This window comes from Tupaia chinensis, unplaced genomic scaffold (assembly GCF_000334495.1).
Source record: "Tupaia chinensis unplaced genomic scaffold, TupChi_1.0 Scaffold000196_1, whole genome shotgun sequence".
NCBI classification, from domain to species: domain Eukaryota; kingdom Metazoa; phylum Chordata; class Mammalia; order Scandentia; family Tupaiidae; genus Tupaia; species Tupaia belangeri.
In genome coordinates this window covers 3,056,911-3,082,897 of record NW_006159671.1, presented here as the reverse complement: position 1 = coordinate 3,082,897, position 25,987 = coordinate 3,056,911, and the positions used below count along the sequence as shown (strand labels likewise).

The following is a 25,987-nucleotide window of genomic DNA, read 5'->3' as shown; positions in this document are numbered from 1 at the left end:
GGCTTCATCACAGAATTTCAGAACACACTAACTGACATGTGCAGCACAATAAAGTTGTATTTTTTGGCTTTTTTTCCCCATTTTTGTTTCAAATGCTTTTTAAAAGAAGAAGAAAAAGAATGTTTTCAGAAATATTACCAAAGACAACTTTAAAATCTATGTTTTTAGAGCAGTTTTAGGATCTGCTGCTAGCCTAGGTCCTTTCAGAAGTAGATTCTGCACTAAGAAATAATTATGTGTGGGTCAGATTTTATTAGGCACACTGCCTGTGAGGAAGCCACGGGAACCAGTCAAAGCGCATTTGATCCACGTGGAAGAGTGAAGCAAGCAAGGAAGGACGGTTGCTCAGAAGCGTCTCACCTTGCAGTGTGGCTCTAAGAAATTTCATCAAGGATGTCATGGAGTCCTTCAGCCAAATTGTCCCTTAAGAACAACCCTGCTGCCATTGCCTGCTGTGCTTGGTCCCTGCTGTGGGCAACCGGTTGGAAGTGTGCTCTTGGCATGAACTCGGTGCTGGTGCATCAGAGCACAGCTGCAGAGGCCCTCAGTCAGTTACTCTCGCAGCAGTCAGATAGCTCATTTTCACGACCACCACTTATCTAAAGCAAAGAAAGCATGCTCCATTACCCACCTTGAAGAGTGCAGCATGTATCTCTCTTTATGCAAAAATCTAAAGTTAAATGCCGAGCACATCTACTAACAAGATGGCTATACCTACAGCTAGAATAAGAGCCACTTCCCTCTTCTGCACATTTCAAAAACGTGGCCATAATCTGAAGCGTTAGATCTATTGCACCATTCTCGGAAATCCAGTTGCCTCTGAAGATAACTTTATGAAAGGGAGAAGAACATACATATTTATGATTATAGAAATTTTGTCTATAAAAGAAAGTGAGATGATTACTGACCCAGGTATATGAGAAAAGGACTTTGAAAGATTACAGTATGAAGCAAGATTCATGGGATTTTTCATATGACCTAGTTGTCTTATACTTGTAGCAAATTCATTGACAAGTGATTAATAAAATAATGCCTGGAACCACATGGCAATCAGAAAATAAGAGGCCTGAGTGTCAAAGTCCCAGATTAGGGAATTGAAACCATTTCAGTATTTCCCAGCCCAGGTAACCTTTCTCCAATGGTGGCCTCTTCCACTACCTAGATGTGCCCCTCAGCCCTAACTCCAGGTACACCTCCCCAACTCAGTCCCTGCAGTTTCACCTCCTGCTCTAGTGACTGCATCCTACAGAGGCCCACAGTCTCTGCAACAAATTTCTTCTACCACTAAGAGTGTTCCTGAGTATCTACAAGGGCTCCGCCATGTTTTTTTCCAGACAGGCATCCCCCAGAGCTTACTCCTGTCCTTGTCCTGTTGCTTAGATTGGAACTCTGCTGTTTAACAGGTCATGTGACACCAACGTGAGATTTTACTGATGTTGCGCTTACTAAGAGTGTTCCTGAGTATCTACAAGGGCTCCGCCATGTTTTTTTCCAGACAGGCATCCCCCAGAGCTTACTCCTGTCCTTGTCCTGTTGCTTAGATTGGAACTCTGCTGTTTAACAGGTCATGTGACACCAACGTGAGATTTTACTGATGTTGCGCTTACTAAGAGTGTTCCTGAGTATCTACAAGGACTCCGCCATGTTTTTTTCCAGACAGGCATCCCCCAGAGCTTACTCCTGTCCTTGTCCTGTTGCTTAGATTGGAACTCTGCTGTTTAACAGGTCATGTGACACCAACGTGAGATTTTACTGATGTTGCGCTTACACATGATGGGCTGACTCTGGGCTTCTTCCAATTGAGATCAAGGAAACACAATGCCAGGTGGAAAAGGGAAATCCATTATAGCTTCCTCTTTTTTCAGTGCTGGAAGAATATCTAAGATGGAAACTCTGTTTTAGAAAATTCCTCTCTAAATTTGTCACTGAAACAGATGTCTGTTTAATTTACAATTCAGTAGAGAAAACAAGAGAAAAAATTAAAAATATCTGTGAAAGATAGGCAGTGAGAAAAAGGAAAAATAAGAAAAAGAATAATTCTCAAAAATCAGAGAAAATAAAAATGGAATTAATAAATCAGTCAAACTATTAATTAGACAACAAATAACTTACTGACTAGCTATTATCATATCAGCCCAAAACACAACACAACAGCATAACAAATTCCCAAGACCTGATAAGAATCTGAGCCTTCCTGTGTGGGATTTCCTCTCTGTGCGTTGTATTTTACCCCTGCGCCTCCAACTGGCCCCAGTGATTGCATTTAACACAGGACATCATCGAGTCAGTACCCCATATATGGCACTTCATCCTTCGCAGCTGTGTCAACCTATAATATAGTTCTAAAGTTTTTTTCTTTCTTTCTTGAGGAAGGAAGGCAGAGAAGGCAAGAGAGAGAGAAAAACAAGTACCCTCGACAGGGTCTCACACTATGACATCTTCCCTCTCCCTCAGCTTTCCTGGCCAACCAGATCATGGGCATGATGTATGCTAGGTGTATCCTGGTCAACCAGGAACAGAACCCACAATCTTCCATGTGGATACAGCAATACTTGAGCAGCACATTACCACTGTGTGACCAACCAGCCCACCTTGTGCCGTATTTCTAAGTACGACTAATTGCAGAATAATTGTCAGCCTTAAAGCCTTATTGAAATGTCCTTAAAGAGGTTATAGAATAGCAATAATTAATCAGTTGATGACTGCATTCTCACCCCTTGGCCACATGATATTCTTACTAAGAGAACTTGAACTGTTGCCTGTTTAGGCAAATGGCAAAAGATAAATTTTCTAAAACATACAAAGGCATTTCTCCATTGTAAACTTTCTTTGATAGATGAAGATCGTTTCTGTACAATATCACAAGGCCATCTGTGATTGTGTTTTTAAAACAACATATTTTTTAGCTTCTTGTTTCATAAAATGGGGCATTATAATTATCTTCTTGGCCTTAACCCTCTTTGTGTCTCCCTCCCCTTTTTTTTGACTTGAATAGCTCCCATACAATAGCACCACTGACAAATGAAAAGAGTTTAACAATTGGCCAAGAATTTTAAATTAAAGTATTCATGAGTTCATTGTATTTTATGAGATAATAAATGCAATAACAGACCATTTATTGGTTTTCTGTTCATCTGCTCCCATTCTAATTCAAATCTGGAAGGGAATATAATTTGGGGCTGGAAGAGAAGACTACCGTCAGGTGCCAAATCCGTATTTTTCCTCTCATGCCGTAATCTGGTCAGTAATAGCACTTTTACCTAGGGTGACATACTTAGCAGGGGGAAAACACATCCAAATATTGAAAATGTTTTGCTCTGTGAGAACGACCAGAGTCAGGATATAGAATTCTTCCACCTTTATTCACTCTTCCAAATAGAATGGAAAAAAAAATTATAATGAGAATGCAAATAGTGCTTAAAATTTAAGATGCATTTATAGATTAAAATAAGTTACCAAATTAGAAACTATTTTAAAATGTCAGAATTGATTATTCATAGAATATTTATAAAATGATCACTCTTGCATTTTTGAAAATGAAGAGAAAAGGCTTATGGTTTTTTAATGAAATGAAATAATTGGCTTTTGTCAATTCTAGTTAAAATGTGTTCCCACAGCTGTGCAAGTGTCACATTTGGTTGAATAATGACAAAATTCACGGTATTTTGCTGTTTTAAAAACTGATAAAATACAGTGCATAGGGGATAATTACATGGTGTGTAAGAATAATAAACTGATGTATACATGTACATATTTAATTTGGGGTTTGCAGGATTACAAAAGAATATTAAGCTAGAAATAAGGACGATTTCTCCTACTAACTCTGCCAGGAGGTCTGTCAGGGTTCAATAATAGAAGCAAACTATTGGAACACACACATGAAACTGATTACAGGGATTTGAATTGACCCAATTTGGGAAGTTGGTTAAATAGTCCATAGAAGACCATGTATTCCCACTAGCTGGGTAGGGGCAGGCAGTCACACAAGGAACACAGACATACAGAGGAGATGGAAAAGGCTGAAGGGAAGGTGGGAGATAAGTGGGACCCGTGGGGACACACTAGGACTTGCATGGGTCTTCTAACTTCATCTAAGCTCCAAATTTGATGAGGGCCTGTGCTTCAGGAGAGGGTGTCTTTTGTTACAGAGAAAAACATGCAGTTGGTCTCTGAATCTGAAAGTTAAGAAGACACAGCAGAAACGGGAGTTGCTACACACCTTGATGTTGCTCCATACCAGGAAAGGAGTCATCCATTAGTAGGAACACGTAACTGCTTAGTGCCTGTGACCTGCTTTGACCTCATGACTGTAAAAAGAATATGGCTTTTTAAAAAGTTTGCTCTAAGGTGTGTGTGCTTATCAGAGAGAGACAAAGAGAAAGAGTGAGACAGTGAGAAAACATCACCCTCCAAAGAGGAATGGCTACCTCAAAGTCCCTTCTCCTCCATTCTCCTTTAGGGATTTTTGGGTACCCATGCACAACCAGAGTATTTCTCAAGCTGTTGGGTTTGGAACTCCAAACACGTAGTTGTCCATGTGGATCCTGCTACCTTATTCACCATACCACCAGCTCGCCTGAATATGGCTATTTTACTACTCCCTTTCTTTTCACACAAAAACTTCTGGCTCCTACTACCCCAGAATAATAAAGGGAAAGGATTTCTGGTTAATTTCATTCTATCTTTGCTAAATTGAAATAATATAATCCCACTACAATTCAGCCCTCACCAACTTTGCATTTATGTATATGTCTGTTAACTCCAGTAGCATAATTTCTAAATAAAGACAACAGCAAAATCATGCTTCTCTATAAGGTAATGCAACTTTTCCTTGTACAAGATAAGATACAAAATCCATTTATCCATTTTTCAGTGATGATCATTCTTTTTCTACCTAAGTCATAGTCCCTCTTCAATGCCTTATAATACTGTGACAAGATTTTCTATAATTAATACTTCTTGGGTGAGGTGTTGGGCAAATGTAGGAGGAAAAGAAAAAGAACATTAAAATAGGGGCCAACCAGGTGGCGTGCTGGTTAAGGTGGTTGAATCCCACATGGCTTACTGCATGTCAGGCGTGTGTGCATGCATGCGCAAAATGCCAAGAGGAGAAAGGAGGGGCAAAGGTTGTGTCATTGCCATATCCCCATTGGGGGGTGATTTCTCACGTTCCTTCATTCTCTCTCTGTGTCTTTTTCTCTGATAAACACATGTGCCCTATGGCCAAAGGAAAAATAAAAGGGAAAAAAATGTTAAAATGTATACAAGTGCTTGCATATAAAGTATAATTATTACAGTTCTCAATTACGCTGTTTGTCACGTGATCACGCTTGGTATTTACAATGACCGTGTTCTACTAACCCTTGTCTTCAGCAAGCACCTTGGCTAGTTATCATTTATTTTAGGCTGTAAGAATCCCCTTTTTCTTAGATTTTTTTCTTTTTTATTTTACAGTGATTTGCTAACTGGATATATAAGACTTTCTATATTCCAGACATGCTTCTGTTCATCTCTATTGTGTATTAATCCAGTTTCTCCTTGATAGTTGGGACCACTCACCCTAATCAGAACACCAAGCTTCTCTTTGTTGGTTAATTAACGTGAGGAGCCCAAAGACGCTAGGTAACAGTGTCAGCTTTGTGTTTAATGGAACAACTGCTGTAGACCTTATGAAAATAGTTCTTTCTTGTAAGCTGAGATTTTTAGGCCAGCAAAGCCCAAAGCTATAGAGGATGGGCAGCAATCATGGTGTTACAGGATGTCCAAGAGGGTTAGTGAGAAGAGTCGCTCACTCCTCTTTATCCCCTGGTTTCCTGGATTCCTGAATCCTGACAATGAGAGAAACAGCACCATATGTTGGTAGAAGATGTAGGATCTGAAATATATTACCATTGTTTCCCTATTGCATCAGGCCAATTGCTTCAGGATGATAGGAATCCTAATAAGAGCAATAAATTTCATGAGCACCTCTGTACTTTCTGTTTGGTAAAATGAATTCCTCGGTTGGGAGTTTTATTGTATAAATGTCACTGTGGTGAATAGGGCACTCCTCAAGTTCATAGGTGGAAGGTTTGGCTGAAGAATTGCAGGCAAGGGAAGCAAATTCATTTCTGGAGTAAGTGTCTGTTCCTCTGAGAACAGCACTGCTCCTCTGTTGATAGAAGGCTGCAGGTGGGCATCCTGGAGGAGCCCTGGCAGAGACGGGTTCTCTCTGTAGATGTGCTAAACAGACACCATCCTCTGCCAGCTGGGCCATTGTCCTCAATCCTCATGGAAAGACATTTGCATTAATATCGACTTGTATACATTGTGCATTTATCTGCTGGAGGCATTGATGCCTTTCTAAAACCCTAGTATTTGCTTCATGACATCTCATTTGGGGCTATGGAAATTATTATAACTTACATGAGAACAGACAAAATGATAGGGGAAAGTTGCAAAAGATTTTGCTTTCATGTAAATGTTCAATAGCACAGAATTATCAGTTTGCTTAAAAAATAAATATCTGTCCCTTCTTAAGTTTAACTTGAGAGTCTGAGACACTTGGTCCCTTAAGATGGGTCAAATCCTATATTTCTACTTACTCAACAGGGCCCTGCTTAGCCAGATTGACTACATCTTGTTGAAAATCCATAGCTGTTTTTCTTGGGATCAGCAGATGGAATAAAGATTACATTGCTGGACTCTCACATGACCGACTGCAGTTTGAGTCCCAGACCCAGAAGCTTGAAACTCATGTTAGGCACATGAGTGTATGACCAAAATCCCAAGAGGAGAATGAAGGAGAAAAGGGATTGTGGCATGGCCATCCCCCCAGGGGTGATTTCTTGCTTTCTGTCTCTCTGTTTCTCTCTGTCTCTGTGGAGAGCACACACATCCATTTCTGAAAAAAAAAAAGAACACCTTTTTCTCAGCCTGATACTTTTTCTTTGATGTTTCTCCTACAAATTCCAAGGAGATAAATGACCAACCTGAAGCTTGAACCAATGAGGGACGCTCTGCCCAAGCCATACGGTGAAAGTCCTGTCTCAAAGTGCCCATTAGCTAAGACTGAAACTCCTGTCTCAAAGCTTAATCACTTGACTGCCACCGAGCTAAAAATTAGCCTGACCTATGCTGTTTTTATAGATACCTGTTTGCCCAGTAAAGTCTCCTTTCCCCTATAAATACACCTGCAAATTGGCTGACAACATGAAGATATTCTTCCATGTTGTCTCAGTGTGGCTACACTGTAATAAATTCTAGTTTCCTCTCTCATCAACAATTTTGTATCTCTGTGTCTTGTTGAGCTTTCAGGCTTTGGGTCCCTGAACCCAGTGGAAAGCCTCTTGTGGGCAAAAGGTTTGGCAAGCCAAGTAAAGGTACCCAGTGCTCAGTCTTCTCAGGTTTATCAGAAATGAAACAGGTAAAGCTCATTTTGTTTGCAGAAACAGTGAAGCTCAAGACCAGCAGTTAGCATAATGGCTATGTCGCTGAACTCCCATGAAGTCAAACGCAGTTCGAGTCCAAGACCTGGTGGCTTAAACTCACATTGGGCATGTGTGTGTGCGTGCCCGAGATCCCAAGAGGAGAATGGAGGAGAAGGGATTGTGGCATGGCCATCCCCCCTGGGAGGTGATTTCTTGCTTTCTGTCTCTCTTTCTGGCGAACACATGCACCCTATAGCAAAAACCTCTCCGGAAAAAAAAAAAGAGAAACAGTGAAGCTCATTTATTTTCAAGGCAAAGAGAGTGGCACCTATTGGCTGCTTGAGCATGAGGAAGAAAATAGCCATTGGGTGGGTGTGCTCTTCTTCTGGCTAAGCTTCCTATGGGCTAAATAGTGTACCCCCCAAATTTATACATTGAGTCCTAATGACTAATATAAAAGAATATAAATGCATTTTGAGATTTTTAAAGAGGGAATTGAGGTAATATCAGGTTTAATCCAATACGACTGCTATGCAACTTCAATAGAGAGAAACCAGATTCTTGCACATACAGAGTTAGTCATAAGCAGATACAGCAAGGAGGTGACCATCTCCAAAACAGGGAGAGAGGCTTCGGAAAGAACCAAACCTTCCGACACATTGATCTTGGGCTTTTAGCCTCCAGAATCATGAGAAAAAATGAATTTCTGATGTCTACACTTGACTTATGTCTTGCTATGGAAGCTTAGAAGACTAGCATGCTACCTAACTGGCATTGAACTGATTATATGCATGATTTTGTTTTCTTTTTCTTTTTAAAAACAAACTACTTTGGCATAGTGAATTGCATCTTGTAAAGACATACTAAGTCCACAATCATTTAGATTTTGATGTGATGTAACTATTATGTTAAAAGATAAATCTTTTAAATAAGAATCAGTTGCTATAGCATAGCTATTGAATTTTTAAGATCACTGTATCTTGGGAGCATGTTTTTTTATTTAAAACATATTGAGAAAAACACATGTTACATGAAAATAAGAGGGAAAATGTAAATCCTTTACCACCAAACATTGGGAAAATTTTTGTTTGTTTTTGGGGAAAGATAGTTAATGAAAATCTATCAAAGATTTCTTCTTTATGCATGTCTGTGCTAGAAACTCAAATCAGTTACATATCCTTCTGTCTTCATTCTTTGTTAAACTTCCCGGCTGTCTTTTAATTCAGCAAGCATTTATTAAGGGATTACTTGTATCAATTACCAGAATTAGCAAAATAAAAGGATATCCATTCACTAAAAGAAATAATAGTTTGTTTTAATTAAAAAGAATCGGTGTTTGCATAGACACACATGAAAAGATATATTGAATCTATTTCAAGACAAAAACTTTATAAACAGTAATGGTATCTTAATTACTCCATCAAGTGATAATAAGCAGCTCAGTTCACTTGAAAGCATTAGCACTGGAATTTTCCTCTTTCTATCTCCCCCCAAAATAGGACCTAGGTGTTAGAGAATGGTACCTGATGGTAAAGGACAGTTACTACACTGTTTTCTGTTAAAGTGTCCTGTTCATGCTCACCCTCCTGTCCAGCAATGGCATTCCTATTACTTGACTGAAAATCACAGACACCTTCGTTTGCTGTGTCACAACATACCATCAGACTACACTGGAACAGTATATTTAAAATAACTTCTAAGCCCCTGTCTTCTTCAGATTCTGTGATGTCTACTTTTAAATTGTTTTCCTAATTAATAAAGATGTCACTCTGACTTGGTCTTTCTACTTTCATTGTCTTAGAAATAACCTTCATCATCTCTCCAATACACAAATCTGATCATCTCGTTTCTCTACTTAAATATTGTCACAACTCCTCTTTGTTTATAGCAAGTGTCCCAAATTCCTTGGCCAAGTACACCGTCTGTCACCATCCGTAATTTACCTTGTTTTAAAAATTTATGTCCTGTAATTTTATTCCAGACTTTTGGCATTGATATTGGACTAGTTGCCATGTTAGATATCATTGCATTCTCTTGCATTCCTTTGCCTTTGCCTATACCATTCCCTGGCTTGGAACCCCACACAGACTACCTCATCTACCCTGTAAACATATACTCAACCTAACTTCATGCTGGGACGAGTTAGAAACTCCAAGTAAAGATTAATTATTGTGCTTGGAATAAAAGATACTATATTTTCGAAAGTTTTATATTTTATTATTAATTTCACATTTTATATAAAGTCCCCATCATGATGTATACAATATATACATCACAACAGACAATGACATTTTTCTATCTTTCAAATGTTTCCTCCCATGGGACCAGCAGTTGGTGTAATGACTACATCCCTGGACTCCCATGTAGTCAACCACAGTTCAAGTCCCGGACCTGGTGGCTTAAACTCACGCCAGGCACGTGTGCATGCATGCCCACGATCCCAAGAGGAGAATGGAGGAGAAGAGATTGCAGCATGGCACTCCCCCCAGGGGATGATATCTCACTTTCTGTCTCTCTGTCTTTCTGGTGAGCACACACACCCTATAGCAAAAACCTCTCCCCCCCCAAAAAAAAGTTTACTCCCATTGCACCTCACACTCATCCTCTACCACCCACAATCTAGCAACCACTTTCCCCACTTACAGTCTCTAGCATTTACACCCATCCACTCTGCCAGCCCATCTTCAGCTCTCTCAACCTCTGCCACAGAGTGCAGACAAATTGAGTGGGAATATACAATATGTATCTTTCAATGTCTGACTCACTTTGCTTAACATTATGTTTTCTATTTTCAGCTACTTGGAGTCAAATGATAGGATCCTACTGTTTCTTACAAATAAGGGATATTTTATAGTATATATGTGCCAGTTTTTCAACCCAGTCATCAGTTTTTGGACATTTGGGTTGGTTCCAAGTTTTAGCAGTTGTGAATAATGCTGCAGTAAACATGGATGTGCAAGTGTTTGTTTGTATCCTTGGGGTGAATACCAAAGAGTGGGATTACTAGGTCATAGGGAAGTCCTACTTGTAGGCTTCTGAGGAACATCCATATTGTTTTCCACACAGGTTTTACTAGTTTACATTCCCCTCAACAGTGTAAGAGGGTCCCCTTTTCACTACAGCCTCACCAGCACTTTTGATTCTTTATTATTTTTATCTTAGTCATTTTAACTGGGGTGAAATGGTATCTCATTGTGTTTTTTATTAGCGTTTCCCTTATGACAGAGACTTTGAATGTTTTTTCAAATGCCTTTTGGCCATTTGTCGTTTTTCTTTGAAGAGTTAACTATTCAATTCATTTGCCCATTTTTAATTAGATTTTTTACTTTTTTATGGGTGAGCTACTTAAGTTCCCTGTATATCTGAATAACAAACCCTTGTCTGAGGAATAAGTTGTAAATATTTTCTCCTATTCCAAGTGTTGTCTTTTCACTCTGATTATTACTTCCTTTCTGTGAGGAAGCTTTGAACTTGATGTAATCAAGCTGGTCTATTTCGGGGATTATTGTTTATTCTTTAGGAATTTTATTTAGAAATCTGCCTACTCCAATGTCTTCAAAAGTTTTCCCTATATTCTCTGCTATATAGGCTTTATACTTAAATATTTGATCCATTTTTGAGTTGATTCTTGTTGATAATGAAGGATAGGAATCCAGTTTCATTTTTCTTCAATTATTCCAGCACCATCTGCTAAATAAACTTCTTTTCTTCACTCTATTATCTTACACTCTTTGTCAAAAATCAATTGGCTGTATGATTTAGAGTTTATTTCTAGATTCTCTATTCTGTTCCAGAATAAAAGATAATATACAATGATGATTAGAACATATTTTCTTAATTCCAGGGTAGTACTGAGAAAAATACTCATGTAAATAAATGATCATGACTATCTAGAAAAAGCTGTAACATGAGAAATAATATAGGTTGGTACATGAGAAAAGGAATAATAGTGAAAATCTAAAAATATGGGAACCAGCAGTTAGCATAATGGCTATGTCACTGGACTACCATGTAGTTGACCGCGGTTCGTGTCCTGGACCCCGTGGCTTAAAACTCACACCGGGCACATGGGCGTACGTGCCCAAGATCCTGAGAGGAGAATGGAGGAGAAGGGATTGCGGCGTGACCATTTCCCCTAGGGGGTGTGATTTCTCACTTTCTGTCTCTACATCTCCCTCTGTCTCTCTGGCAAGCGCACACGCCCTATAGCGAAAACCTCTTCAAAAAAAGAAAATCTAAAAATAACAAAAAAGACTTTCAAGCTCAAGTTTAAACCAATGTAAGAGGCACAAGTCTGAAGAAAGGTGGAGATTGGAAAGGGCATTCCACACAGAGGTAACGGCATGTGTGAAAGCATGGAGGTGAAAAACAGCAGGCAGTGGGGTAACCTGGCAAAACTACACCAGAGAAAACGTGCAGGAATAGAGGCAGACAGGAAGCTGTACTAATCCAGTGCTTTCTATGTGTCAAGACTAGATTCAAAAGCACATTCTCATAAATACTTCATTGATTTCTCTCTTTTTTTTTTTTTGTCCATTGCATTCTTAAGAAATGTCTGTTAGAGCACTTGTCCTGTTACTATATTACTTTATATCTGCGCCTCCTATGCTAAGGATAGTGAAATCCTGGAGAACAGGGATCTTGGCTTATTTCATCTTTCATGTTGTGTATTAGACCATGTCTGGCCAAGACATTTAGTTCAATAAAACTATGTTGAAAAAATAGTGTGGTGAAACTGAAATTGAACCCAAAAGGTACTAGAAAAATGCAATTATGGTTGACATCAGAAACTGAGGGCCAGCCAGTGGCATGGAGGGTAAGGTGGCTGGATCCCACATGGCCAACTCCATAGTTCAAGTCCAGACCTGGTGGCTTGGAAAACTAAGTTATATGTCAGTCTTTTTATTTAAATCTGATATCAAGTCACCAGTTCTTTTCCATTGCTGCTACTGAAACTGTCATGGACATAAACACACATGTAATTTAATGTAGAATTTTTTTCTCATTATAGATTATCTCAAAATATCATGAAGACATGGATACAAATAACTTGACAAAATATCTGACACAAAAATATTTGGTAAATATTTTAGCACATCTTTAATTATTTTCATGCCTACTTACATTTACTTGTATGTATTTCAAAAATAAAGAAAATGGAAATATTGTATAATGGCTGATTTGGATTGCTAATGGCAAACTATTTTGTTCTTAGGAGGTCTGACTTTTAGAAAATTTTATAAAGGCCAATAAGCAACTTGTTCCACTTATTAATTAGAGTACTTGCAAAATTTGTCCCAAAAAGTGATGTTCTTTTGGAAGGATGAAATGAGTGTTCTATATGTAGAAATCATAATTATGGCTAAACAGTTGACAGGTAATAAAATAATGTATTCATTACATAAAGTTGCAATAAAATTTCAATTTCAGATCCTGCAATCTGTCTTTATGTGTAATATATTTGATTGCTTACCAAGTGTTCTCATCAGATGAACAAATGCTTCTATTTTATTTAATTCACTAACATTGGACAAAATCTTTTCACTAAAACTTCTAAACACAAAAATTCCATATGCAAACTTTTTATAGCTACTGAGCAGAAATAGTACAAGTCCACCATATCATTATCTTAATTTTTCTCACAATTAAAGTTGAGAGAGCACCTCAAAAAACATATGAAACAAGAACTGAAATTGAACCCAAAAGGTACTAGAAAAATGCAATTATGGTTGACATCAGAAACTGAGGGCCAGCCAGTGGCATGGAGGGTAAGGTGGCTGGATCCCACATGGCCAACTCCATAGTTCAAGTCCAGACCTGGTGGCTTGGAAAACTAAGTTATATGTCAGTCTTTTTATTTAAATCTGATATCAAGTCACCAGTTCTTTTCCATTGCTGCTACTGAAACTGTCATGGACATAAACACACATGTAATTTAATGTAGAATTTTTTTCTCATTATAGATTATCTCAAAATATCATGAAGACATGGATACAAATAACTTGACAAAATATCTGACACAAAAATATTTGGTAAATATTTTAGCACATCTTTAATTATTTTCATGCCTACTTACATTTACTTGTATGTATTTCAAAAATAAAGAAAATGGAAATATTGTATAATGGCTGATTTGGATTGCTAATGGCAAACTATTTTGTTCTTAGGAGGTCTGACTTTTAGAAAATTTTATAAAGGCCAATAAGCAACTTGTTCCACTTATTAATTAGAGTACTTGCAAAATTTGTCCCAAAAAGTGATGTTCTTTTGGAAGGATGAAATGAGTGTTCTATATGTAGAAATCATAATTATGGCTAAACAGTTGACAGGTAATAAAATAATGTATTCATTACATAAAGTTGCAATAAAATTTCAATTTCAGATCCTGCAATCTGTCTTTATGTGTAATATATTTGATTGCTTACCAAGTGTTCTCATCAGATGAACAAATGCTTCTATTTTATTTAATTCACTAACATTGGACAAAATCTTTTCACTAAAACTTCTAAACACAAAAATTCCATATGCAAACTTTTTATAGCTACTGAGCAGAAATAGTACAAGTCCACCATATCATTATCTTAATTTTTCTCACAATTAAAGTTGAGAGAGCACCTCAAAAAACATATGAAACAAGAACTGAAATTGAACCCAAAAGGTACTAGAAAAATGCAATTATGGTTGACATCAGAAACTGAGGGCCAGCCAGTGGCATGGAGGGTAAGGTGGCTGGATCCCACATGGCCAACTCCATAGTTCAAGTCCAGACCTGGTGGCTTGGAAAACTAAGTTATATGTCAGTCTTTTTATTTAAATCTGATATCAAGTCACCAGTTCTTTTCCATTGCTGCTACTGAAACTGTCATGGACATAAACACACATGTAATTTAATGTAGAATTTTTTTCTCATTATAGATTATCTCAAAATATCATGAAGACATGGATACAAATAACTTGACAAAATATCTGACACAAAAATATTTGGTAAATATTTTAGCACATCTTTAATTATTTTCATGCCTACTTACATTTACTTGTATGTATTTCAAAAATAAAGAAAATGGAAATATTGTATAATGGCTGATTTGGATTGCTAATGGCAAACTATTTTGTTCTTAGGAGGTCTGACTTTTAGAAAATTTTATAAAGGCCAATAAGCAACTTGTTCCACTTATTAATTAGAGTACTTGCAAAATTTGTCCCAAAAAGTGATGTTCTTTTGGAAGGATGAAATGAGTGTTCTATATGTAGAAATCATAATTATGGCTAAACAGTTGACAGGTAATAAAATAATGTATTCATTACATAAAGTTGCAATAAAATTTCAATTTCAGATCCTGCAATCTGTCTTTATGTGTAATATATTTGATTGCTTACCAAGTGTTCTCATCAGATGAACAAATGCTTCTATTTTATTTAATTCACTAACATTGGACAAAATCTTTTCACTAAAACTTCTAAACACAAAAATTCCATATGCAAACTTTTTATAGCTACTGAGCAGAAATAGTACAAGTCCACCATATCATTATCTTAATTTTTCTCACAATTAAAGTTGAGAGAGCACCTCAAAAAACATATGAAACAAGAACTGAAATTGAACCCAAAAGGTACTAGAAAAATGCAATTATGGTTGACATCAGAAACTGAGGGCCAGCCAGTGGCATGGAGGGTAAGGTGGCTGGATCCCACATGGCCAACTCCATAGTTCAAGTCCAGACCTGGTGGCTTGGAAAACTAAGTTATATGTCAGTCTTTTTATTTAAATCTGATATCAAGTCACCAGTTCTTTTCCATTGCTGCTACTGAAACTGTCATGGACATAAACACACATGTAATTTAATGTAGAATTTTTTTCTCATTATAGATTATCTCAAAATATCATGAAGACATGGATACAAATAACTTGACAAAATATCTGACACAAAAATATTTGGTAAATATTTTAGCACATCTTTAATTATTTTCATGCCTACTTACATTTACTTGTATGTATTTCAAAAATAAAGAAAATGGAAATATTGTATAATGGCTGATTTGGATTGCTAATGGCAAACTATTTTGTTCTTAGGAGGTCTGACTTTTAGAAAATTTTATAAAGGCCAATAAGCAACTTGTTCCACTTATTAATTAGAGTACTTGCAAAATTTGTCCCAAAAAGTGATGTTCTTTTGGAAGGATGAAATGAGTGTTCTATATGTAGAAATCATAATTATGGCTAAACAGTTGACAGGTAATAAAATAATGTATTCATTACATAAAGTTGCAATAAAATTTCAATTTCAGATCCTGCAATCTGTCTTTATGTGTAATATATTTGATTGCTTACCAAGTGTTCTCATCAGATGAACAAATGCTTCTATTTTATTTAATTCACTAACATTGGACAAAATCTTTTCACTAAAACTTCTAAACACAAAAATTCCATATGCAAACTTTTTATAGCTACTGAGCAGAAATAGTACAAGTCCACCATATCATTATCTTAATTTTTCTCACAATTAAAGTTGAGAGAGCACCTCAAAAAACATATGAAACAAGAACTGAAATTGAACCCAAAAGGTACTAGAAAAATGCAATTATGGTTGACATCAGAAACTGAGGGCCAGCCAGTGGCATGGAGGGTAAGGTGGCTGGATCCCACATGGCCAACTCCATAGTTCAAGTCCAGACCTGGTGGCTTGGAAAACTAAGTTATATGTCAGTCTTTTTATTTAAATCTGATATCAAGTCACCAGTTCTTTTCCATTGCTGCTACTGAAACTGTCATGGACATAAACACACATGTAATTTAATGTAGAATTTTTTTCTCATTATAGATTATCTCAAAATATCATGAAGACATGGATACAAATAACTTGACAAAATATCTGACACAAAAATATTTGGTAAATATTTTAGCACATCTTTAATTATTTTCATGCCTACTTACATTTACTTGTATGTATTTCAAAAATAAAGAAAATGGAAATATTGTATAATGGCTGATTTGGATTGCTAATGGCAAACTATTTTGTTCTTAGGAGGTCTGACTTTTAGAAAATTTTATAAAGGCCAATAAGCAACTTGTTCCACTTATTAATTAGAGTACTTGCAAAATTTGTCCCAAAAAGTGATGTTCTTTTGGAAGGATGAAATGAGTGTTCTATATGTAGAAATCATAATTATGGCTAAACAGTTGACAGGTAATAAAATAATGTATTCATTACATAAAGTTGCAATAAAATTTCAATTTCAGATCCTGCAATCTGTCTTTATGTGTAATATATTTGATTGCTTACCAAGTGTTCTCATCAGATGAACAAATGCTTCTATTTTATTTAATTCACTAACATTGGACAAAATCTTTTCACTAAAACTTCTAAACACAAAAATTCCATATGCAAACTTTTTATAGCTACTGAGCAGAAATAGTACAAGTCCACCATATCATTATCTTAATTTTTCTCACAATTAAAGTTGAGAGAGCACCTCAAAAAACATATGAAACAAGAACTGAAATTGAACCCAAAAGGTACTAGAAAAATGCAATTATGGTTGACATCAGAAACTGAGGGCCAGCCAGTGGCATGGAGGGTAAGGTGGCTGGATCCCACATGGCCAACTCCATAGTTCAAGTCCAGACCTGGTGGCTTGGAAAACTAAGTTATATGTCAGTCTTTTTATTTAAATCTGATATCAAGTCACCAGTTCTTTTCCATTGCTGCTACTGAAACTGTCATGGACATAAACACACATGTAATTTAATGTAGAATTTTTTTCTCATTATAGATTATCTCAAAATATCATGAAGACATGGATACAAATAACTTGACAAAATATCTGACACAAAAATATTTGGTAAATATTTTAGCACATCTTTAATTATTTTCATGCCTACTTACATTTACTTGTATGTATTTCAAAAATAAAGAAAATGGAAATATTGTATAATGGCTGATTTGGATTGCTAATGGCAAACTATTTTGTTCTTAGGAGGTCTGACTTTTAGAAAATTTTATAAAGGCCAATAAGCAACTTGTTCCACTTATTAATTAGAGTACTTGCAAAATTTGTCCCAAAAAGTGATGTTCTTTTGGAAGGATGAAATGAGTGTTCTATATGTAGAAATCATAATTATGGCTAAACAGTTGACAGGTAATAAAATAATGTATTCATTACATAAAGTTGCAATAAAATTTCAATTTCAGATCCTGCAATCTGTCTTTATGTGTAATATATTTGATTGCTTACCAAGTGTTCTCATCAGATGAACAAATGCTTCTATTTTATTTAATTCACTAACATTGGACAAAATCTTTTCACTAAAACTTCTAAACACAAAAATTCCATATGCAAACTTTTTATAGCTACTGAGCAGAAATAGTACAAGTCCACCATATCATTATCTTAATTTTTCTCACAATTAAAGTTGAGAGAGCACCTCAAAAAACATATGAAACAAGAACTGAAATTGAACCCAAAAGGTACTAGAAAAATGCAATTATGGTTGACATCAGAAACTGAGGGCCAGCCAGTGGCATGGAGGGTAAGGTGGCTGGATCCCACATGGCCAACTCCATAGTTCAAATCCAGACCTGGTGGCTTGGAAAACAGGCTAGGTATGTGTGCATGTGTACATAAAATCCTAAGAGTAGAATGGAGTAGAAGGGGTTGTGGTGTGGCCTCCACCCTTCATAGGTGATTGGGGTGATTTCTCACTTTCTATCTCTCTCTCTCTTTCTCCAGTGAGTATGCATGCCTTATAGCAAAATTTAAAAAATGAAACTAAACGAAGAACACTATCTGTCATAAAGGCCCACTATCATATTATAGGTAAGAATGTAGTTCAATACCTTCAACACATTAAGTGGTCAATTATTTATATGATATCTGATATATTTGTGGTATCACATTATAAATATTCCATCAGCTATGATTGTTTTTACCACATATGCTAAATCACTGCACAGAAAGATTTGTGGAATTAAAAATGGTAATCTTCAGGTGAGCAGGTGACGTGGTGTTTAAGGCACTGGACACTCCCACATGACTAACCACAGTTTGAGTCCCGGACCTGGTGGCCTGCTTTCTCACTTTCCCATCTGTGTGTGTGTGTGTGTGTGTGTGTGTGTGTGTGTCTGGTCAAACTAAAATAAATTACTCAATAAATAATGTTAAAATTAATAATTCTTTAAAAAGATGGTATCTCTCTTTTGGACACTACATTCTCAAGAGTTAATCTAATATCTGACACAAAGAACATATTCAATAGATGCAGATACTGAATAATAAGTAAATCTTTCTCTTCAAGTGAACTAACATGTAACAAATCATCGGAAATTTTTGTATTTTTTTTTTTCTTTTTAGAAACCTGGCACTCTGCTAGAAGAGTATGCAACAAATGTAAATTGTTTCTCTTCTCCCCAGCTCTCTAAGAAAACCCATTTATCTCTCAGTGGATTGAGTCTGTGATCTGTGCCTCAATATGTTTCCATTCTCTGTTTTTTGGACAATTTCCAGAGATATTAAATGGTTACTCTTTAATAATTCCCACTAGTTATGCTAGTTTCATATATGGCATATGGAGATCCTCCTGCCACACAGAAGTTTGTCTTAAACCACTTTTTCCATTTGTATATAATCATTGCACATCTTTATAGTGTGTAAAATGATTTTTTCTCAGAATGAATACAGTGCATATTAGTCAAGTCAGACATTGCCATATACATTATCATCAGCAAATAACTTTTCATTTTGTGTCTATTAAATGTATTGTTTTTTCCCTAACTCCTCTTTCCCACACCCTAGTACCCATTTCCTCCTATACTGTCTCCAGTATCTACAGTTGCCCTCCCTGCTATTGTATCTTCCAGTCTTTTAATTTATGCTATAGAATACAGACAATTGGTATATATCGAGTGGGGACATACAATGCTTGTTTTTCATAGTCTGGCTTGTTTCGCTTAACCTTAAATCTTCCATATTCATCTACCTAGTATCAAATGTTAGGGTCTCATTCTTAAACCAATTTTTAACTTTTGTTCTTCCTGTAGCTTCTTGTGTTCCTACTGGGAAGCCAACACTGAAAAAGAGGTTCTACCAGGTGATCTCTAAATTACCCCTGTCACATTTGTGCTTATATTCCTCAGTAAGAGGACAGTGAATCCTGTCCTCAAGCAGCCCAAGGAATTAAATACACACCCTGAATGAAGCATATACAAGCATGCTAGCATGCATTCAGCTCTGGATACACTAAAACTTATATAACTTTTTACCATGACAACTATTTAAAATGGTGATTGAAAATATTTTGTTTCCATTTTGTTCAGATTTTGCAATGGTCGGACTTGCTGTAACCAAGACTATAACAATATTTTTTCAGAGAATTTTTTTTATTTTACTTTGTTAGATAAAAGAGAGTATGATATTTAATACTTATAAAAATATTGAAAATGAGGATTTGGAACATTTCAACTTATTCTTGTATGTGTGTCTGTGAAGAACATTTAGGTCATAAGCCACTTTGTGAGGACAGCTGCACTTGTCTTCCTACTTTTGAAATTCAAAGGCATTGAGTTTTGCTGTGAAAAAGCACAGGGGTGAGTTTTTTCTCTCTAGCATGTTCAGTTACAGGTCAGGAGTGCACTTGCACCATTAAGGAGCCATAGTGGCCCTGGAATGACCATTTCATCAATGACATTTGCTAGTGAAACAATTCTTGGTAGCAGGTTTTAGTTTGCTCCTCCTTCTGAAAGTATGTTGTCCACTTAGTTAGTCCCTTAGCTTTGCTGACTTATGGATGCATGAATCCACTTTTCAATGTCTGCTAAAACTTGACTCACTATGTAGATGTTTTCTGAACATTATTAAGGCAAGTCAACAAACTCTGCTCCAAGTGTAATGACCTTGGCAGTCAGAGATTCCTAAAACAAGAGAGACATTAATAGATTTTTCTGTCACTTAATGTTTGCTTGGATAACAGTACGTGTCCAAAACTATTAAATATTAAACAATATTTAATAGGGACCAGATGGTGTATTGAGTTATTGTACATTGTATTTAATTATAATAACCTCAAGGCATTGAGGCATTGGTATATGACAAAAAGGATACAGGATTGTTTTACTCCAGTCACACAACCCTGTGAATATACTGCAAATCATTAAGTTGTGCAATTTGATTGAATAAATTGTACATAGGTGAATTATATTGCAATAAATTGCTATGAAATCAGTCTAACTTACTTTTCCTCTCCTGCCTCTGCTGGGCAGAGAAACCGTAAATATTCTAGAGCAATGCTATTCTCTCTGGATCTTCATTTTTACCACATTCCCACATACTTCATTCCCGCACTTAAAATAGATGCTTCTCTAAACCTATCCCATTTGATTTTGCTTCTGAGATTGTTTTATCCATTTCTCTGTTCAAATTGAATGCCCTTCTTACACATATCCTTCACCCTAAATCATTTAGTCACAATATAAAAACTGAGACTCTACCATGTACCTAGCATTGAACAGGCACTAGAGACAGTTGTTAAAATAATACAAATAGGGCCCAGCAGTTAGCATAATGGCTATGTCACTGAACTCTCATGTAGCTGACCGCGTTTCGAGTCCAGGACCCAGTGGCTTAAACTCATGCCCAGCGCATGTGCATGCGTGCCCAAGAGCCTGAGAGGAGAATGGAGAAGGGATTGTGGTGTGGCCATCCCGCCTGGGGGTTGATTTCTCGCTTTCTATCTCTCTGTCTCTCTTTCTGGCAAGCACATTGCCCCAAAAAAAAAAACCCCTTAAAAAAAAAAAAAAAAAAAAAAAACAAAGAAAGAAAAAAGAAAAAATAATAACAATAATACAAGTAAAATATTTTTTTAAAAAATTATTTTCATCCTATTCAACAGAAATTCTCTTGCTTTTGAAATTATCTAACACTTTATCAGACATTTCCTATAGTCTTTATAATCTTCTACCAGGCCTTAAAATTGCTTGTATCCCTTGTGAAATTTCCTAGATGTTCTGTGGACATCTGAGACAGACTCACCCCTGGTATAGAGCCTCATCTGCTCTACAACTTTTCAGCATTAAGTCAGGAACATGTAATATTTAGTAATTTATCAGTCTCACTCTCACTTAAATATAATGGTAAAAATAAAGTAATTGCTCTATATAAAGTATATTGAAGGATTACAATGTGCCAGAGTCAGTGCAAGTCCTTTTATGTTCTTATAAAGCTAGATCCTGGCAGCATCTCATAAACTATTGTTGTAATTCTAGTATTATGAATAAAGAAACTGAAATATAGAGAGAAAAATTCAGAGAAGCAAAATATTTTGCCCAAAGTTACATGGTTCTTTTACTTAGAGAGACTTCTGATCACATTCTTTTTTTTTTTTTTTTTGGAGAGGTTTTCGCTATAGGGCGCGTGCGCTTGCCAGACAGACAGAGAGACGGAGAGAGAGACAGAAAGTGAGAAATCACCCCCCAGGGGGGATGGCCACGCTGCAATCCCTTCTCTTCCATTTTCAGTTTGGGATCATGGGCACGCATGCACACGCGCCCGGCGTGTTTTAAGCCACTGGGTGTTGGACTCGAACCGCGGTCGACTATGTGGAAGTACAGTGACATAGCCATTATGCTAACTGCTGGTCCCCCAGTCATCTCTTTTTTTTCCCCTTACATTCACCAGGTGATACAGTCAAAATGTTTTTTCAAGATAGGACACAAGTTGGTACCCAAAGGAGATAGACAATGGTTGAAATGGGGCTAGCAAACGTCCTGACAGTTAAGCCACCAAATTCCCACATGGCCAACCAACCACAGTTGGAGTCCTCTACCTGGTGGCTTGAAAGTCATATTGGGTGCATGTGTATGTGTGTCCAAAATCCTGAGAGGCAAAGGCAGTAGATTATCCTATGGCAAAAACAACAACAAATAGTTAGTAGTAGCTTTACAAGCAGATTAGTAAATCGAAATGAGATTATCTTAGATATCAAAACATTCCAAATTATTTTGAAAATTGGACCAATAGAGTAGAGAGGTTAAAAACAGACCTACAAATACATAGTTTTCTAGTAACAAAGATATTACTGCAACACAGAGGGGAAAGGATAGATTTTCAATAAAAATTGCTGAAATAATTGGACATTGTTATATCTTGACCATCATCTCATACAAAACACAAAAATCAATGTCTGAATTGTTTTAAACTTAAGTATGAAGATTAAAAGTTAAAGATTTATAATAAAAATTGAAATATTGCAGAACTCTCTGCGAAATAAACAGAAAAAAAGTACAAAATTCTAAAATTATGTAAGAAGTATGTCATCTAATTAACTCAGTTCTCTCTAGAAAATAAGATTCATACTTCAATCACAGACTTCAACATAATCTCAACATAATCTGAAAATTATGGAAATGTAGAAGTTGGAGTAACAATTTGTTACTATAAATTTGTTATTATATATCCATCCAAATTGATGGATTTTTAAGCAAACTTTACTTTGTGCAATGGCATCAAAATGAATCTCATTTTCAAAAAATATATATAAGACTTTTCCTCCCATAAACATCTCTATAATAATAAAATTTAAAAGATTCTATCTGTGCCAGCACCACTTTAAACAGAAATTGATTTTCTTCTGAAAAGGTAACTAACAAAAAGTGTAGATTTGAGGTTTATGTGTCACTGCAAGAAGCAAAAGATAAATTGGTTTGGATCACTTTTCAGAACATTGTCTTGTCTTTCTACTCCTTGAGTTTCTCTCAGTAAAGGAAATATACAATGAAAAAGAATTATTTCAAAAGAAATTGGACCATCTCAGTAATACCAACATGGTAAACTTTGCTATAGATGTATACAAAAACCTTTATTCTGATTATATCCCTCATACTTTGAGAGAAAAAAGAATCACAGTTGTTTCACGATTGAAACAGCTTCAGACAGGAACAGAACTAATTGTGAAGATGTCTGAAGATCCAGAAACTATAAAGCAAATGCAGTCAACCAGGGATGGTCAGATGCTGTTTGACTATCTGGTAGACAAGCATAGTTTTAGGCAGTACTATTCAGATATATTCTACAAGTATTCAAAATTCCAATATGAATGTGGGAATTATTTAGAAGCAGCAGAATATCTTCATTTTTTTAGGGCTTTGGTTCCAGCAACAGATAGAAATACTTTATGTTCACTCCGGGAAACTGGTGTCTGAAATCTTAATGCAGAATTGGGATGCAACCATGGAAGATTTTACACAGTAAAAGAAACCATAGAAAATAATTCAATGAGTTCTCCACTCCAGTCTCTTCAACAGCAAACATGGCTCATGCACTGGTCTCTGTTTTCTTCAACTCAAAAGTCTGTGATCATGTTACTGATTTCTTCCTTTACCAACCACAGTATCTCAATACAATTCAGACAATGTGTCCACATATTCTCCACTAGTTGACTATGGCAGTCATAACAAACAACGATTTCCAAAAATGCTGGCAGATGCTAGAAGATCTAGTCAAAGTTATTCAACAGGAGACTTACACATATAAAGACCCAGTTACAGAATTTGTTGAATGCTCGTATGTTAACTTTGATCTTGATGGAGCTCAGAAAAAGCTGGGGAAATGTGAATCTGTGCCTGTGAATGACTTCTTCCCAGAGGCTTGCCTGGAGGATTTTATGAAAATGCTCATCTAGTCATTTCACCATTAATATGTTGATAGATAAGCTGAACTGACTCCAGAAGAATCTGAAAGGTGAACTGTGAATTTGATTTGAACTGCAAGATTGAGGATGAGTAGGTGGCATAGTGGTTACAACACTAGACTCCCACTTGTTTGACAGCAGTTGGAATCTTGGACCCAGTGGCTTAAAACTCATACTGCATGTACATGCGTGTGTGCCCAAAATCCCAAGAAAATAATGGAAGAGAAGGGTTTGTGGCATGGCCAACCCCCCACAGGAATGATTTCATGCTTTCTGTCTCTCTTTCTCTCCTGCCTGCTCACATACCCTATAACACAAATCCCTCTAAATTAAAAAGATAAAAAAGAAATGCAAGATTGGATGCCAAGACTGATTCTAAATTAGGTCGTGTGGTTATGGGTAACAGTGCAGTCTCACCCTATCAGCAAGTTATTGAAAAAGACCAAAAGGTTTTCATTTAGAAGCCAAATGTTGGTCATGAATATTGAAAAGAAACTTAATCAAAATAGTAGGTCAGAGGTTCCTAACTGGGCAACTTAAGACTCTGGTTTCTACTGAAGAACTATAAAGAAAGGATAAAAAAAAAAACTATAAAAGAAACATAAAATAGTAAAATCATTATATAAATGGTGACATACATTTAAAAACAATATATTGAATATGAATTTTTAAAATTTTGAGTAAAATTGGCAATGGTTCAAAAAATTCTTTTGTAGAAATGAAAGAAGAAAAAGTATGGTTTAAAATGAGCAAACCTTTAGCTCCTTCTAATGAGTAAGGAAACTGTGTTTGTTAGGCCAGGACGCAGAGTCGAGAGAATAATGGCAGACCCTAGAAGTTGCACAGAGTGGAAGGGGTTCTGGAGAAAGTCCTGAAGAGACAAAAGTGGAATAGGTTGTGAAGTAGTGAAACAAGGTAAAGTGATAAACATTGTTGAGAATTTAGTATATACTTCCAAAACAAAACCTAGTAGAATAAATCTAAAATGCACACAACTTATCATGTAAAATGTGGAAGATGGTGGATATGCGGATATCCTTGATTTGATTATTACACAGCATATACACACTTTAGAAAATTACACTGTGGGCCAGCCTGTGTCATGTGGTTAAGGCAGTAACCACATGGCCAACTCTGCAATTACAGTCCCAGACCCAGTGTCTTGAATCCATGCCAGGCACATGTGTATCTGTGACCAAAATCCCAAGAGAGGAATGGAGAATAGATTGCACCACGGCCAATCTTACGTTCCTTCTCTCTCTCTCCGTCTCTCTCTTTCTCTATCTCTCTGTCTCTCTCTGTCTCTCTTGAGAGCACATGCACCTTATAGCAAATAAAATAAATTAACACCATACCCTATGAAGACGTACAACAATTATCTGTAAATCAGATTACAATTGCAATAAATAAAGAGGCCCTAGCCTCTGTCTGTACCAGTAATAGCCATGTGTGTGATTTTGCGTGCATCATCACAATCACTTCTGAATTTTAGTGTCACCTCTTTGTAACAGAACAAGGCCTTGTCTATCAGAAAGACTTGAGTTCAAATATTGGCTCTGACTCACCCTTCTCTGACGCTGGGAAATAAGTTAATAACCTTAAATGCAGATAATTAATCTGTAATCCTATGTAGCGAGGTGACTATGAGTTAATATTAAACAGGATAGATTCCCTGACTCTATTTTCACATAGCTCCTTTGCTTCCTTTTGTGAATATTCATCACAACTGTAGTTAAATATTTCATGTATTTGAATTTTCAGTTCTTAGAATACTGAGAAGTGACATTTTCAATAAAACAAGTATATGCTTAGTTCTACCATTTGAATGCAGAGTTCCTAACGGTTTCTGACACATAATTAAATGGAGTTCTCATTATATATTGTTCTTCCATATATTAGT

At 36.4% G+C, this 25,987-nt stretch overlaps 1 pseudogene; it reads left to right on the top strand.

Moving 5' to 3' along the window:
* Positions 1-6,962: 6,962 nt before the first annotated feature.
* On the top strand, positions 6,963-24,645 carry LOC102503345 (eukaryotic translation initiation factor 3 subunit E-like; annotated as a pseudogene).
* The last annotated feature ends 1,342 nt before the right edge of the window (positions 24,646-25,987 follow it).